This window comes from Ahaetulla prasina, chromosome 6 (assembly GCF_028640845.1).
Source record: "Ahaetulla prasina isolate Xishuangbanna chromosome 6, ASM2864084v1, whole genome shotgun sequence".
Taxonomy (NCBI): Eukaryota; Metazoa; Chordata; class Lepidosauria; order Squamata; family Colubridae; genus Ahaetulla; species Ahaetulla prasina.
Window position 1 is genome coordinate 107,663,548 of NC_080544.1, and position 16,250 is coordinate 107,679,797.

Consider the following 16,250-nt stretch of genomic DNA (forward strand, 5'->3'; position numbering starts at 1 on the left):
TGGGGGGGGAAAAGTGGAATATAAATGTAACAAACAAACAAAATTAAAATTTAGACCTGAAGCATGTGCAAACCCGCAAATCAAAACGAATACCTATTGAAATTATCTTGATATGTGATGCCTTCAGCAACCCAAGTGAATGGGCCATAAAGATGGATTCTTTTCACCTGAATTGGTGAAGTAAAAGTCCATCAAGGAAGCAATCCTAGATAAAATTTAGGATGGTTGATGAATTACCAAGGCCATCTGAGCTCTCAAACACAATAGACTGGACCATTTAAAGCAGGGGTCTCCAACCTTGGCAACTTTAAGCCTGGAGGACTTCAACTCCCAGAATCCCCCAGCCAGCAAAGCTGGCTGGGGAATTCTGGGAGTTGAAGTCCTCCAGGCTTAAAGTTGCCAAGACCCCTGATCTAAAAGCCTCTTGCCTCTTGTCCATTATTTCTCTTTGGACGCAATCGGTTGTCCAGTCTCGTGGGCCTCCAGGCTGGGGATTTTTACAAGGTAGACTCAGAAACATTTTGTGGGACATTATATTACAGTAAATAATTAATATGGTGGATGTGCAATAATACATAAGTACAGGTCTATCTATGATGCAGCAGCAGGACTATTTCCTGATATACCCCAGTATATGGGTCACGTCCTTTTTCTGTACAAAAAAATATGGGTCACATCTGTATTACCCTGTTTCCCCCAAAATAAGACATCCTCTGATAATAAGCCCAATCGGGCTTTTGCGCGCATGGCAATAACACCAAGCGCTTATTTCAGGGTTCAAAAAATATGTAAGACAGGGTCTTATTTTCGGGGAAACACGGTAGGAGTCTCTTGATCATTAAAATACCTACCTAGCAATTAAGCATTTTTTTTTTGAAAAAGCATGAGTAAGTTATTCATTACTCAGAGTTTTACCCAGGAATCTCCTATCCATAGGAGGCGATCCAAAAAGATCCAGGATCCCAATACGTTGGTGTCTCTTCATATGCAATCCAGACCCACTTACTCTACTAACACTCATTTACTCTCTTCAAAGTTAGCCAACAGAGCGGACACGTAAAGGCTTACCTGGAGAATGTCACACGGTCTGCAGTCTTAACCAGCTTGATTTTAGACGAATGACTATGGCTTGAGCATCCTCCCACTTTGGGGGTCACCGATAGTGAGCAGAAGTCTAATTCTGCAAGCCCCCAGCTTCTGTCCTTTCCCTTTCAAGGGGAAAACTGGAAGGTTTCCCACTTCTTTGTGCATTTGCTCGCCCATACACTCACACCCGCTCTGCTGCAGGCTCTCTTCGGTACTGGCTTCCTCAGTGCTATAGCACTATATCTCTGCTTCCTCTCTGTCTGCCAGAAGAAAAGGAACTGAGCAGGTCCAAGCAGATCCCAGTTAAAGGGCCAGGATATCTGCAGAACTCTGCTAACAGAGAGAAAGAGACAGCGAATTCTCAGCAAGGGCTAGTTTGCCTTTATCCAGATGATGAAGTACACCTGTCAGAATTAGGCTCGGAAACAGGAGGAAAGTCTTTGAAAGGCATCTGGACTAGAGAGAAACTTCCCCCCCCACTCCAAATTACAGGTAGTCCTCAACTTACGACCACAATTGAGCTCAGGTAGCTAAGCGAGGCATTTTTTAAGTGAGTTTTGCCCCAACTGTACAACCTTTCTTGCCACATTTGTTAAAGTGAGCCACTGCAGTTGTTAACTGAATCTGGCTTTTCTGAGTTTGCTTGTCAGAAAGTTGCAAAAGGGGATCGCGTGATCCCCAGAACACTGCAACGGTCATAAATATGAGTCAATTGATCACGTGACCGCAGGGATGCAGCAACGGTCGTGTGAAAAGCAGTCATAAGTCACTTTTTTTTAACTGTTGTAACTTTGAACAGTCACTAAACAGACTGTTGTAAGTCAAGGACTACCTGTACACAATTTGGACCCAAAGCCCAATTTTACCTCCACGAAAAGTAGACCTTTTGTCTGGAATCCTCCATGCTGTTTTGTTTAAAAAATGCAAAGTTGATTTACGTGCAACCTTCCAGTGTAGTTTCTGCTAACTCAAGGAATAGCAGATCTAAGTAACTGCAGGCATTGCATACCAAACATTCTTCTTTATCCAAAGAGGAAATGAAAATATGAACCTTATTTTCAACTTTATAGTCCTCTGACTCCTTATGATGTTGGCCACTTTACTTCAGTTTAAACACGGGCAACTTGCAATTGCAGTCGGAAGTCGAAGTCTTGCAATAACAATAAAATAGTTTGCCCATCCTTACAGGATAATTATTCATGCACATCTATTGGTTCAATTTACTTTACTCGAGGTAATGAGTGTCAGTATGAATGTATGTGAATAGATAGATAGATAGATAGATAGATAGATAGATAGATAGATAGATAGATAGATAGATAGAGACAGACAGACAGACAGACAGACAGAGACAGACAGCTAGACAGGCAGGTAGGCAGGCAGATAGATAGATAGATAGATGAAAGATAGATAGATAGATAGAGAGAGAGAGACAGACAGACAGACAGACAGACAGCTAGACAGGCAGGCAGGCAGATAGATAGATAGATAGATAGATAGATAGATAGATAGATAGATAGATAGATAGATAGATAGATAGATAGATAGATAGATAGATAGATAGATAGATAGATAGATAGAGACAGACAGACAGACAGACAGACAGACAGACAGACAGACAGACAGACACTAGACAGGCAGGTAGGCAGGCAGATAGATGGATAGATAGATAGATAGATAGATAGATAGATAGATAGATAGATAGATAGATAGAAAGATAAGATAGATAGATAGATAGATAGATAGATAGATAGATAGATAGATAGATAGATAGATAGATAGATAGAACCACACCCTGTGCTAAGCACAGAGTCTGTATAGCTGTCTAATAATCTACTTCCTAGTAGAACTACATTATTATTTTTTTCTCCCTTTAAGCTTCCTCTCCTTGAATGGAGGGTGAGCTAAACTATATAGCTTGCTGCCCCACCTGAGAAAGAGTGGGCCTTCCTAACCAGACCTATTTGTGCTGCAAAATATCTGGACAACCACCAGACAGTACAGAAAAAGGGCACGTCTGGCTGCCACCTGAAGCTTGCCTGGATTTTTGCAGCCAAAATATTTGTGGACCTCCTTAAACAATCCAGTGCTGAAACTCCAGCCCCTCCCATTCCTTATCTTGGTGGCTCCAGACAGTTTCCTATTCCAGTCCTGGGGCCAAGCCAAGAGCAAAGTTGCCAGCATTAATAAAATACGAGAGGTAAATCACAAGAATAGCATACTTTTTATCGAGGAAAACAAACCCCTGCCACTGTCTTCTGCAAGTTGGACTTCAGCTGCCTGTTCCGGCAGTCCTCAATTTACAGCTATTTGTTTAGTGACCGTTTGAAGTTACAATGGCACTGAAAAGTGACTTATAACTGTTTTTCACACTTATAACTGTTGCTGCATCCCTGTGATCAGAATTCAGACGCTTGGTAACTGATTCATATTTATGACGGTCGCAGTGTCCTGGGGTCATGTGATTCCCCTTTTGCAACCTTCTGACAAGCGAAGTAATGGGAAAGCGTTGTGATTCGTCCTCCCTCCTCTCCTCAGCCGGGCCTGTTATCAGTCTCCGAGTCTGATAATGAAGATGAACGGCCTGTCATGCCTCCAGCCCTTGGCCCTGCCCCATGCCCAGAGAGGATTCCAGGAATGAACAAACAAACCCGATAAACCTCACTCATACGGCGTGTGTTCCTTTGGCTCAGCCGTCAGAGGAAGCCAGCCAGGGATTGGAATTGCTCGGGCCTACTCCTTCTGACCCCTCCCTTTCCCAAACAGCAGAAGACAATTCAAAGTGGGAGGATCCTCGCTTCCGGAGATCTGAGAGGCGACGCCAGCAGAAGGAAGGGAGGGGCAGGCCTGGATAAATGCTGAGTCATGGAGCCACACCCCACAGCCTATATAAAGGACCTGCTTTTGGCATTCCAACCTTGAGTCAAGCAAAGTCTCATCTAGTTTGCTGATATTGGACTCTATCGCTGAAGTCACAACTTGGACTCCTGCCTGCCCTGATAAACCTTGAAGGAATTTGGCAAAGCTGCAGAGGCTTCGTTGCCACGTTTGATACGGACTTCCTTGACCCGGTCGTCAGAGGGGGAGTGGGACACGACAGAAAGCCAGGTTCGCTTAACAACCGCGTTACTAGCTTAACAACTGCAACAATTCACTTAAAAACTGCAGCAATTTTTATGAAATCAGTTTTTATTGCAATTTTTTTTGTGTATGGGATGGTTCTGGTCCAAAGAACCCGACAGTGGTTTGTCTGGATTTTCATGGAGCTCATCAGAGCCCGCTATTTTTCCAGCCGATCTCACCGCGACGCTTCCAGTCTCAGAGAGTCAAGGACAGCTTGCCCTGCACCTGGAGTGGTGTGACTGGGAGGTATTTCCAGTTGGGACAGTGCATTGATTGGACCATGTGATGGACATGTGGGTGCTGGGTGCTGGGGCAGGGACTTGGACTTTCTTTTGGGTGGGGAAAACCTGGAAGCTTTTCGATTCGGGTTTTCTCAAATGTGCCAATATGACATCTCTAATAAAATGGGACTTTGAGGAACTTCAACCCTCGGAGTCTTCTTTTGTTACTTGGAACCCTGACATTGGGAAGTACCTTTATCAATACTCCGATTTCTGGCTTTTGTTCCTCTTAGCACAGCTGAAATAGACATAATTGCGCGGAGGGAGGAAAAAAAGATAGTTCTTCACCTCTAATTGATACCCTTTCTGTTGCTACTCTCTTTCTCTATATCAAGGTAGGGCCACCTCTCAAAGTTTGGAAGTTCTACTTTGACCACAGCTAGATCCCAACTTACAACTATAATTGGAACTGGAACGTCTCTTTCTAAGTGATGGAGTCATTAAGTGAGTCGCATCTGATTTTACAACCTTTTTTTGCTGTGGTCACTAAACGATTCCGGCTTCTCCTGGTGACTTTGCTTATCCGACTCCCTGGGGAAGTGGTAAATGGTGATCATGTGACCCTGGGATGCTGCAATGGTCATAAATACAGATAGTCCTCAACTTACAACCACAATTAAATCCAAAATTCCTCTTGTCAAGGGAGACATTATTAAGTTTTGTCCCATTTTCCGTGCCTTTCTTGCCAAGAGTTCTTAAGTGAAGTACTGCAGTTGTTTAAGTTATAACACAGTTGTTAAGGGAATCTGGCTTTCCCATTGACTTAGCTTGTCGGAAGGTCACAAAAGGGGATCAGGTGACCCCAGGACACTGCAACCATCATAAATATTCATTGCCAAGCATGGAAATTTTGATCACATGACTATGGGGTGGCTGCAATGGTTGTAAGTATGAAAAACAATTGTAAGTCACTTTTTTCAGTGCCGTCATAATTCAAACCGTCACTACATGAATGATTGTAAGTCGAAGACCACCTATACATGCCAGTTGCCAAGAACCTGAGTTGTGATCACGTGAACGTGAAACACCACAAGGGTCGTAAGTGAGAAGATTGGTTGAAAGTCACTTTTTTTCAAACCCATTGTAACATCAAAATGGTGATTAAACAGATGAACGGACATAAGTTGAGGGCTACCTGTATATGGCTTGCTGCCACAGCCTGTCCATGGCCCACCTCTATGTTGATGAACAGACCAATGTATGAATCTTCAGCCTGCAGAGCATGGAGGTAAATGAAATGGTTAGAACAGGGCTGTCCAATCTTGGCAAATTTAAGACGTGTGGATTTCAATTCCCAGAGTTCCTAATTCTGGGAGTTGAAGTCCATATGTCTTAAAAGTTGCCAAGGTTGGAGAGCCCTGGATTAGAACACATTCGCTTCTGACCTATAAGCTGTGCTGTGATACACAATTCATGTGTTGTGTCTTGCCTGCTCTCACCGCAGCCGGGGTCTTCTTATCTGCTTCTGAACGCTGAAGAATGTCCTAGTATGCCTCCCGGCCCCAGCCCTGGCTCCATGCCCAGACAGGCTGAAGAGGAAGAAATACCTCCAGCCCCCAGCTCTGGCTCCATGCCCAGGCAAACGGAGTAACTAGACCCCTCCCCCTCCTCCATAGCATGTGAGCCTGAGGAAGGTCTATTACCAACAGCTGCCGACTGGAGTGACCCTCGCGTCAGAAGACTTGATAGGCGGAGGCAACAGAAGGAAGGGTGGGGCAGGCCTGGATAAGTGCTGAGTCATGGAGCCACACCCCATGGCCTATATAAAGGACCTGCTTTCTGGCATTCTCTGAGTCAGGCAAAGTCTAAACATATCTTGCTGAAGTCACTTTCTGGTCTCCTGCCTGCCCTGAGGACTTTGCTAGGACTTTGGCAGAGCTGCAGAGGCACACCTGATTCGGATTTCCCTGACCCGGCCATCAGCGGAGGAGTGGGACACGACATCATGTGCCTCTCTCTGAAATAAGGACAATTCTGCTGACTCAAGGAGATATTCGTTCTTTGCCTCCCCTCTCTGAGAATACATGCCCACCAATAAACCTACTGTACATATACAATCTCTTAATAGCTTACTTTAGAAAAATAATTGCCCTTGTCCTATTGCACAGCAAGACTGTCGGCATCTGCTCTAGGCATCTGCTCTAATGATGCAACTCAAGAACAAAACCGTAGATGAGATTACACAGATGTTTCTTCCTCCACCCTTCAGAATTTAATTTAATTTATTATTCTTTTGCTCTCCTAGATGTTTGCTGTCATATATATTCATACACACACAAAACACGTATGTATGTATATATGTGTGTGTGTGTTTGTGTGTGTATGTGAGTGTGTGTGTGTGTGTATGAATATATATATATATGTTTTCTGAGGTTTTCGCGGGTGTTTGTATGTAGGTCTTTGGTTATTCGGGTTTTCTCCCACGTAAAATTGGAAGTGTCTTGGCGATGTTTCAACGAAGTCTCATTGGTCATCTTCAGGCTGGTGTTGTCCTAGAAGCACAAAGCTGTAAACACCAGCCTGAAGATGACGAATGAGACTTTGTCGAAACGTCACCAAGACACTTCCAATTTTACATGGGAGAAAACCTGAATAACCAAAGACCTACATACAAACACCCACAAAAACCTCAGAAAACACACACACACACATATATATGTATGTATATACATCCCTCGTCAGGATGTAAATTATTACAGGTAGTCCTCAACTTACAACAGTTCATTCAGTGACCTGTTCAAAGTTAAAACGGCACTGGAAAAAAGTGACTTAGGACCGGTTTTGACCCTTACGACCTTTTTAGCAGCCCCATGGTCATGTGATCAAAATTCAGTTGCTTGGCACTGGTTCATATTTGTGACCACTGCTGTGTCCCAAGATCATGTGATCACCTTTTGCAACCTTCTGAAAAGCAAAGTCAAAATGGGGAAGCCAGGTTCACTTAACACAGTGGTACTAACTTATCAACTGCAGTGATTCACTTAACAACTGTGACAGGAAAGGTTATAAAATGGGGCAAAACTCACTTAACAAATGTCTCACTGAACAACATAAATTTTGGGGTCAATTGTGGTCGTAAGTCGATGACTACTTATATTGTATTTTATGATGTTAGAAATAGTGGCCGACTTTTAGAATCTCTGCCTCTAGACTCTCTGCCTTCAGAAGTTGTGGGTGCTTCATCACTGGAAGTTTTCAAGAAGAGATTGGACAGCCATCTGTCAGAAATGGTATATAGGGTCTCCTGCTTGAGCAGATAGTTGGACTAGATGACCTATTTGTATTTGTACCCTATGACTATCATTAAGTGTTGTACCTTATGATTCTTTTTTTTTTTTATATAAAAAGTTTTATTTTTACAATCATATCAAATAATTCATCCAATGTACAGTTATATACAATTAGTCGGGCTTGCCCAGTCACCACCCCCCTTTTTAACACTCTTCCCTCTTCTACCTTCTTCTACTTTCCAGACCTTCCTCTCCTTCTCTTATCTACATCCTCTCCTCCCTCCACCCTACACCTTCCTTCTCCCTCTTCTACCCCTCTTCCTTCCTCTTCTCCTCTTTCCTACCTCCTACTCTCTCTTTTCTCCCTCCCCACCGTTCTAAAATGGTAACTGGGCAGACCCGACCCTGCATTAATTATATTTATACATCTTCAATAATCCCTGTACATTAACCATCACTCCATCTCTACCAAACCCCCAATTCCTCCCCTTACCCCCACCCCCACCCCGACTTCCCAGAACAAAATGCAGGGTATCAAAACTAACAATCATAATCTAAAATAATTCCTAAATTATAATCTCTAGTCACACCACACTTAGTCACACTCTCAATTCCCCTCTCCTTCAAAAATATATCTAATACAAAATATTTCCTAAATTTACTCATATGCTATTCGATATTTTTTTATCTGATACTTATTTTGAATATAATCAATCCACATTTTCCATTCTAAAATATATTTTTCTAGTGTATAGTCTTTCAAGTAAGCGGAGATTTTGCCATCTCTGCCAGATTTGATACTTTGAGTGTCCATTCTTCAATTGTAGGTAATTCTTCTTTCTTCCAATATTGAGCAATCAAAAGTCTTGGGGCTGTTATTAAGTTCAAAATCAATTTAGTCTCTATAGCTGTACAATCCATAATTATTCCTAGTAGAAAGAACTGCGGAGTAAACTTAATCTTCTTTTCAAAATATTCTGCATGATCCACCATACTTTAATCCAAAATGCTTTAACTTTTTACAAGTCCACCATATATGGTAATAAGTGGCATCTTCACAATCGCATCTCCAACATTTAGCCTGTACATTAGGATACATACATGACAACTTTTGGGGTCTAAATGCCATCTATAAAACATCTTATAAAATTTTCTCTCATATTTTGCGCTTGTGTAAATTTAACATTCCTCACCCAAATTCTTTCCCAAGTTTCCAACATTATTGGTTGCTGAAAATTTTGTGCCCACTTAATCATACAATCCTTAACTAGTTCGGACTCTGAGTCTATTTCTACTAATACATTATACAACCTCTTAATATGCTGTTGGCCTTGATCTCTCATTTGTTTTAACAAATTATCCTCAGTTTGCTTAACACCTATTTTTTGATCTAATTTCCATCTAGCTTGTAATTGTCCATATTGGAACCATGTATAATTTTTCCCTTCTTCCCCCATCTTTTCTCTGGATTTTAATTGTAATTCCCCCTTTTCCATACAAAGAAGTTCTTTATAGGTAACTACCTCCATCTTTTGATATATATTTATATTTTCTATCATGTGTCTCGGGATTGCCCATATTGGAATCTTTCCATCTAATTATATTGATATTTCCTCCAAACCCTCAATAATGCATTTCTAATTATATTATTTTTAAATATTTTATCTACTTTCTTATCATATAATATATAGGCGTACACCCATATAACAAACCATAACCTTCTATATTCAAAACTCTTTCCTCAGTTAAATTAATCCAATCAGTAATTAATGATAAAACAACTGCTTCATAATACAATTTCAAGTTAGCCATTTTAAGACCCCCCCTTTCCCTTGTATCCTGCATTATTTTTAATTTTATTCTTGGTTTTTTGGCCATCCATACAAAGTTATTAACCCCCTTTTGCCATTCCTGTAATTTGATATCATTCTTAAGCACCGGTATCATTTGAAATAAAATAGAAACCTGGGCAAAACATTCATTTTTATAGTGTACCTTATGATTCTTGATGAAGGTATCTTTTCTTTTATGTACACTGAAAGCAAATGGACCAAGACAAATTCCTTGTGTGTCCAATCACACTTGGCCAATAAAAAATTCTATTCTATTCTATTCTTTTCTACTCTACCTACAAGGTCCCTTCCAAGTCTGTTATTCTCTTGGATTACATGGACAACGTTAACCGCCAGTTCTCATTTCTCCGGGGAGTTTACATTCAGGGGATTTTTGGTTATCTTGGTTTCCATTTCCTTGTAAATGAGGGTATGTGACATATTTGTGTGGGCTGTTATTGTTGCTATTATCCCATATCTTGTTCAGTAGTGTATTGAAATCATCTTATAAAATATAGAATGCAATCAAAACTGTAAAAAAACAGAAGCTGATAAAGTTACTAAGACACTTAAAAGCCCTGGATCAAGAGAATAAGCTATAAAAAATATATCAGTTTTTAGAGAAGTATCATTCACTGTTAAGAAAAAAATGCCTTTGAGTAGCCATTAGATTACACTGCAGCTCTAGGCCAAATTCCATAGCATACCTGTGAACCATGGTATCCTGCTGCGGCGGTTAGAGGGATTGGGGGTGGGGGGCACCGTTTATCGGTGGTTTATCGGTGGTTCTCCTCCTATCTCTCGGACCGTTTGCAGACGGTGTTGGCAGGGGGGCAGAGATCGATCTCGAGGTGCCTCACTTGTGGGGTGCCACAGGGGTCGGTTCTCTCGCCTCTCCTGTTCAACATCTACATGAAGCCGCTGGGCGAGGTTATCCGTGGTTTCGGGGTGGAATACCATCTATACGCTGATGATACTCAGCTGTATATTTCCACCCCGAACCACCCCAACGAAGCCGTCGAGGTGATGGCCCAGTGTCTTGAAGCCGTGCGAGTCTGGATGGGGAGGAACAGGCTCCAGCTCAATCCCTCCAAGACAGAGTGGCTGTGGGTTCTGGCGTCCCAGTACAGTCAGCTTACGCCATCGCTGACTGTTGGGGGTGAAGTACTGGCCCCCAGGGGGAGGGTGCGCAACTTGGGCGTTCTCCTGGACGATCGGCTGTCCTTAGAGGAACATCTGACGGCCGTCGCCAGGGAGCATTTTATCAGGTCCGCCTGATTCGCCAGTTGCACCCCTTCCTAGACCGGGACTCCTTACACACGGTCACTGACGCCCTCGTTACTTCCCGCCTGGACTATTGCAATGCTCTCTACATGGGGCTCCCCTTGAAGAGCACCTGGAAACTCCAGCTAGCCCAGAATGCGGCTGCGTGGGTGATAGAGGGAGCACCTCGCTGCTCCCATATAACACCTATCCTGCACAGCCTGCACTGGCTGCCAGTAGCCTTCCGGGTGCAATTCAAGGTGCTGGTCATCACCTTTAAAGCGCTCCATGGCTTAGGACCGGGCTATTTATGAGACCGCCTTCTGCCACCGATAGCCTCCCAACAACCTGTGCGCTCCCACAGGGTGAGCCTTCTCAGGGTGCCGTCAACCAAACAATGTCGGTTGGCGGCCCCCAGGGGGAGAACCTTCTCTGTGGCGGCACCGGCCCTTTGGAATGAGCTGCCTCCGGGGTTGCGCCAACTCCCCGACCTCCGGACCTTCAAACGTGAACTTAAGACTTTATTATTTCATTGTGCAGGACTGGCCTAAGCGTAATTTTAAATCGAAATTTTTAAATGGGTTTTACGTCGGTCTATGACCGTTTTAGTTTGATTCGGCTTATTAAATATTTGGTTTTAACTCTGTTTTAAATTTGCTGTTTGTATTTTGTGTTTTTTAATATGGCTGTAAACCGCCCTGAGTCCTTCGGGAGAAGGGCGGTATAGAAATTAAATTATAAATAAATAAATAAAATAAATAAAGATGCTGGCTTAGAAACCAGGAGATTGGGAATTCTAGCTTTCTTTAGGCAGGAAAGCTGGCTGTGTGACTTTGGGCTAGACAGCAGGGGTGAAATGCTGCCGCCTCTATCCAGCTCGTGGGAGCCAGTAGAGCCAGGGGTGGGTAGTTTGGAGAACTGGTAGTGCGGCGGCAGGAGGCTCCGCCCCCACAAAACGGGATGTCGTCACAACCCCGTTTTGACCCTTACGACCTTTTAGCAGCCCCATGGTCATGTGATCAAAATTCAGTTGCTTGGCACTGGTTCATATTTGTGACCACTGCTGTGTCCCAAGATCATGTGATCACCTTTTGCAACCTTCTGAAAAGCAAAGTCAAAATGGGGAAGCCAGGTTCACTTAACACAGTGGTACTAACTTATCAACTGCAGTGATTCACTTAACAACTGTGACAGGAAAGGTTATAAAATGGGGCAAAACTCACTTAACAAATGTCTCACTGAACAACATAAATTTTGGGGTCAATTGTGGTCGTAAGTCGATGACTACTTATATTGTATTTTATGATGTTAGAAATAGTGGCCGACTTTTAGAATCTCTGCCTCTAGACTCTCTGCCTTCAGAAGTTGTGGGTGCTTCATCACTGGAAGTTTTCAAGAAGAGATTGGACAGCCATCTGTCAGAAATGGTATATAGGGTCTCCTGCTTGAGCAGATAGTTGGACTAGATGACCTATTTGTATTTGTACCCTATGACTATCATTAAGTGTTGTACCTTATGATTCTTGATGAAGGTATCTTTTCTTTTATGTACACTGAAAGCAAATGGACCAAGACAAATTCCTTGTGTGTCCAATCACACTTGGCCAATAAAAAATTCTATTCTATTCTATTCTATTCTATTCTATTCTATTCTATTCTACCTACAAGGTCCCTTCCAAGTCTGTTATTCTCTTGGATTACATGGACAAGGTTAACCGCCAGTTCTCCGTGGTTTCGGGGTGGAATACCATCTGTACGCTGAAGATACTCAGCTGTACATTTCCACCCCGAACCACCCCAATGAAGCCGTCGAGGTGATGGCCCAGTGTTTTGAAGCCGTGCGGGTCTGGATGGGGAGGAACAGGCTCCAGCTCAATCCCTCCAAGACAGAGTGGCTGTGGGTTCCGGTGTCCCGGTACAGTCAGCTTATGCCATCACTGACTGTTGGGGGTGAAGTATTGGCCCCCAGGGGGAGGGTGCGCAACTTGGGCGTTCTCCTGGACGATCGGCTGTCCTTAGAGGAACATCTGACGGCTGTCGCCAGGGTAGCATTTTATCAGGTTCGCCTGATTCGCCAGTTGCGCCTCTTCCTAGATCAAGACTCCTTACGCACGGTCACTCAGGCCCTCGTTACTTCCCGCCTAGACTATTGCAATGCTCTCTACATGGGGCTCCTCTTGAAGAGCACCAGGAGGCTCCAGCTAGTCCAGAATGCGGCTGCACGGGTAGTAGAGGGAGCACCTCGTTGCTCCCATATAACACCTATCCTGCATGGCCTGCACTGGCTGCCGGTAGCCTTCCGGGTGCAATTCAAGAAGCTGGTCATCACCTTTAAAGCGCTCCATGGCTTAGGACCAGGCTATTTATGAGACCGCCTTTTGCCACCGATAGCCTCCCAACGACCTGTGCGCTCCCACAGGGTGGGCCTTCTCAGGGTGCCGTCGACCAAATAATGTCGGTTGGCGGCCCCCAGGGGGAGAACCTTCTCTGTGGCGGCACCGGCCCTTTGGAATGAGCTGCCTCCGGGGTTGCGCCAACTCCCCGACCTCCGGACCTTCAAACGTGAACTTAAGACTTTATTATTTCATTGTGCAGGACTGGCCTAAGCGTAATTTTAAATCGAAATTTTTAAATGGGTTTTACGTCGGTCTATGACCGTTTTAGTTTGATTCGGCTTATTAAATATTTGGTTTTAACTCTGTTTTAAATTTGCTGTTTGTATTTTGTGTTTTTTAATATGGCTGTAAACCGCCCTGAGTCCTTCGGGAGAAGGGCGGTATAGAAATTAAATTATAAATAAATAAAATAAATAAATAAATAAATAAAATAAATAAAGGTGCTGGCCTAGAAACCAGGAGATTGGGAATTCTAGCTTTCTTTAGGCAGGAAAGCTGGCTGAGTGACTTTGGGCTAGACAGCAGGGGTGAAATGCTGCCGCCTCTATCCAGCTCGTGGGAGCCAGTAGAGCCAGGGGTGGGTAGTTTGGAGAACTGGTAGTGCGGCGGCAGGAGGCTCCGCCCCACAAAACGGGATGTTGTCACATCCCGGTTTTGACCCTTACGACCTTTTAGCAGCCCCATGGTCATGTGATCAAAATTCAGTTGCTTGGCACTGGTTCATATTTGTGACCACTGCTGTGTCCCAAGATCATGTGATCACCTTTTCCGACTTTCTGACCAGCAAAGTCATTGGGAAGCCGCTTAACAGATTAGCAGAGTTGGAAGGACCTTTCATTTAATAATTGTGTGACTAACGTAACAACGGCAGCGATTCGCTTTAACAACTGACAAAAGGGTTGTAAAATGGGGCAAAGACTCACTTAACAAATGTCTCACTGAACAACATAAATTTTGGGGTCAATTGTGGTCGTAAGTCGATGACTACTTATATTGTATTTTATGATGTTAGAAATAGTGGCCGACTTTTAGAATCTCTGCCTCTAGACTCTCTGCCTTCAGAAGTTGTGGGGTGCTTCATCACTGGAAGTTTTCAAGAAGAGATTGGACAGCCATCTGTCAGAAATGGTATATAGGGTCTCCTGCTTGAGCAGATAGTTGGACTAGATGACCTATTTGTATTTGTACCCTATGACTATCATTAAGTGTTGTACCTTATGATTCTTTTTTTTTTATAAAAGTTTTATTTTACAATCATATCAAATAATTCATCCAATGTACAGTTATATACAATTAGTCGGGCTTGCCCAGTCACCACCCCTTTTAACACTCTTCCTCTTCTACCTTCTTCTACTTTCCAAACCTTCCTCTCCTTCTCTTATCTACATCCTCCTCCCTCCACCCTACACCTTCCTTCTCCCTCTTCTACCCCTCTTCCTTCCTCTTCTCCTCTTTCCTACCTCCTACTCTCTCTTTTCTCCTCCCCACCGTTCTAAAATGGTAACTGTGCAGACCCGACCCTGCATTAATTATATTTATACATCTTCAATAATCCCTGTACATTAACCATCACTCCATCTCTACCAAACCCCTCACAATTCCCCCCCCCCCCCACCCCCCACCCCGACTTCCCAGAACAAAATGCAGGGTATCAAAACTAACAATCATAATCTAAAATAATTCCTAAATTATAATCTCTAGTCACACCACACTTAGTCACACTCTCAATTCCCCTCTCCTTCAAAAATATATCTAATACAAAATATTTCCTAAATTTACTCATATGCTATTCGATATTTTTTTATCTGATACTTATTTTGAATATAATCAATCCACATTTTCCATTCTAAAATATATTTTTCTTGTGTATAGTCTTTCAAGTAAGCAGAGATTTTTGCCATCTCTGCCAGATTTGATACTTTAAGTGTCCATTCTTCAATTGTAGGTAATTCTTCTTTCTTCCAATATTGAGCAATCAAAAGTCTTGCGGCTGTTATTAAGTTCAAAATCAATTTAGTCTCTATAGCTATACAATCCATAATTATTCCTAGTAGAAAGAACTGCGGAGTAAACTTAATCTTCTTTTCAAAAATATTCTGCATGATCCACCATACTTTAATCCAAAATGCTTTAACTTTTTACAAGTCCACCATATATGGTAATAAGTGGCATCTTCACAATCGCATCTCCAACATTTAGCCTGTACATTAGGATACATACATGACAACTTTTGGGGTCTAAATGCCATCTATAAAACATCTTATAAAAATTTTCTCTCATATTTTGCGCTTGTGTAAATTTAACATTCCTCACCCAAATTCTTTCCCAAGTTTCCAACATTATTGGTTGCTGAAAATTTTGTGCCCACTTAATCATACAATCCTTAACTAGTTCGGACTCTGAGTCTATTTCTACTAATACATTATACAACCTCTTAATATGCTGTTGGCCTTGATCTCTCATTTGTTTTAACAAATTATCCTCAGTTTGCTTAACACCTATTTTTTGATCTAATTTCCATCTAGCTTGTAATTGTCCATATTGGAACCATGTATAATTTTTCCCTTCTTCCCCCATCTTTTCTCTGGATTTTAATTGTAATTCCCCCTTTTCCATACAAAGAAGTTCTTTATAGGTAACTACCTCCATCTTTTGATATATATTTATATTTTCTATCATGTGTCTCGGGATTGCCCATATTGGAATCTTTCCATCTAATTTATATTGATATTTCCTCCAAACCCTCAATAATGCATTTCTAATTATATTATTTTTAAATATTTTATCTACTTTCTTATCATATAATATATAGGCGTGCCACCCATATAACAAACCATACCCTTCTATATTCAAAACTCTTTCCTCAGTTAAATTAATCCAATCAGTAATTAATGATAAAACAACTGCTTCATAATACAATTTCAAGTTAGGCATTTTAAGACCCCCCCTTTCCCTTGTATCCTGCATTATTTTTAATTTTATTCTTGGTTTTTTGCCCATCCATACAAAGTTATTAACCCCCTTTTGCCATTCCTGTAA

At 42.4% G+C, this 16,250-nt stretch overlaps 1 protein-coding gene across 1 annotated transcript in view; it reads right to left on the minus strand.

The window, feature by feature from the left end:
• The window catches only part of VWA5B2 (von Willebrand factor A domain containing 5B2), an 84,522-nt gene extending 83,231 nt beyond the window's left edge, over positions 1 to 1,291 (minus strand). The window contains exon 1 of the mRNA XM_058188256.1: positions 1,069 to 1,291. The gene's annotated coding sequence lies outside the window, so the exon portion shown is untranslated. The remainder of the gene's footprint in view (positions 1 to 1,068) is intronic.
• Between the last annotated feature and the right edge of the window lie 14,959 nt (positions 1,292 to 16,250).